Raw genomic sequence first — 1,917 nt, forward strand, 5'->3', positions numbered from 1 at the left:
TCAAATTGTCCATGTATCAGTCATCGGAACAGAGTTTAATGTAAGTAGTACTTTACTATCAGTTGCGGACGACTCCACTTTTAATGCCATTATTACTCTCGGAGATCCAGTTCAATTGTCTATTCCTCGATTGACAAATAACGGTTCCTCCACCGTTGCTGGTTCCATCACCATAAATGTGGAAGAACCTGCAGTCTTTACCAGTGATGGAGTCACTGTCGAAATAACAGTCTCCGGCGATGGCGCCATTGTTGTAAGTAGTACATTATCATCAGTCAACTTGTAAGAGAGAACAACTCTCTAGGCATTTGGTCGAACACCTTGAGGATGAAGATGGCCAGCTTAACTGAATTACCGGTCGTACGGTTATACGCGCCCATGTACTTAAAGTGAAGCGCCCACATTATCAATAAAAGGCAGCCAAGAGGGTCTGCGAATAGCGTTATAATTGATTAGTATTAACTGTTAGTTAGTGTTAGTTAGTGTTAGTTAAGATCGATTATCTCTCTCTCTCTCTAAACCTCTTCTATATAAAGAGATCATTGTAATTGAAACAATTCAATTAAGTTGAGAAGTAATCAAATTTGTTCTTCAAGAAACTTAGTTTTTCATGGTATCAGAGCCATAAAGAAACCCTAGAAATCGATTTTCAAGAAAGATTGAAATCAAGAAACAACAAAGGGAGCTGATCTTCTGTCATTAAGGAATCAGAGATACAGTCTTCTTCTTCAACCATTAAAGAAATCAAACTTCAACCATTGAAAGATGAATCCAAATCAAAACCAGGTAACCTATAATCCAAATCTTACAAACTTAATATCGGCTAGATTAGATGGAACAAACTTTCTGGTTTGGAAAGATCAGGTAGAGAATGCCCTGATTGGAAACGATTTAGTGTGCTACATTGATGGCACCATGAGTGAACCCTCTCAGTTAGTTGTAGAGGAAGGAAGAGAGGTGGTAAATCCAGCTTATCTTCAATGGAGGAAAACAGATAGTTTCGTTAAGTCTTGCATAAAAGCAACCATTACCCATTCAATTGCTTCTGACATTTTAGGGTTAAAAACCTCAAGAGAGATTTGGTGTTATTTGGAAATGGTTTTTCTTCAAGAATTTGAAGCCCAAAAATCTTCTCTAAGAAACAAACTTCAGAATTTAAAGAAAGGGTCTTCTTCTATTTCTGAATTCTTGAGCAAGATTAAAAATTTGGCTGACTCTCTTGTAGCAGTTAATGACAAAGTAAGTGATGCTGAGTTAACTAGGATAGCTCTTCAGGGTCTAGGGAGAGAATACTCCCAATTTGTTGTTACTATTCAGAATAGAGATGGTGTCTTTAGTTTTGGAGAACTAAGAAGTAGGCTAATTCACCATGAACAATGGTTGAAGGAGCAAGAAACAAATGAGGACCCAAGTGAATCATATCTTGTTAAGAAATTTCAAAACAGAAGTAGCACTAGATCATTACCTATGAGGTTTGCAAACCAGACCCAAAGTTTTGAAAATGGTCAAAAACCATCATTTAGGTCGAATATGAGGGCTCCTTCTCAGCCAAGAAGTGCCTTTTTTGATTTCACCACAGTCCCTTGTGGGATATGTTACAAGTGGGGGCACACTGCTAGACAATGCAGGTTAAGATTTAAAGATTTCTCCTCTGAGAATTCAAGGTCAGCAACCAGAAATTTTGCTAATCTTCATCTTCAAAAGATTGATGAAGAAGAAGAAGAAGAGGAAGATAACTCAAATCTACAAGAAGAAGAAGAGGAACAAGCCCATTTTGTGGCTGAACAGGAGGTTGAGACCTTGGAAGATGAGAAGAGTTATCTGTCCTTGAGTACAAAAGATAAAAAATGGATAGCTGATACAGGAGCAACCAGCCACATGACACATACTCAAGAGAATTTGCAATCCATTACTCCT

Source organism: Eschscholzia californica, unplaced genomic scaffold (assembly GCF_041429995.1).
Source record: "Eschscholzia californica isolate CP2 unplaced genomic scaffold, dmEscCali1.0.p SCAF_2, whole genome shotgun sequence".
Classification (NCBI taxonomy): Eukaryota; Viridiplantae; Streptophyta; class Magnoliopsida; order Ranunculales; family Papaveraceae; genus Eschscholzia; species Eschscholzia californica.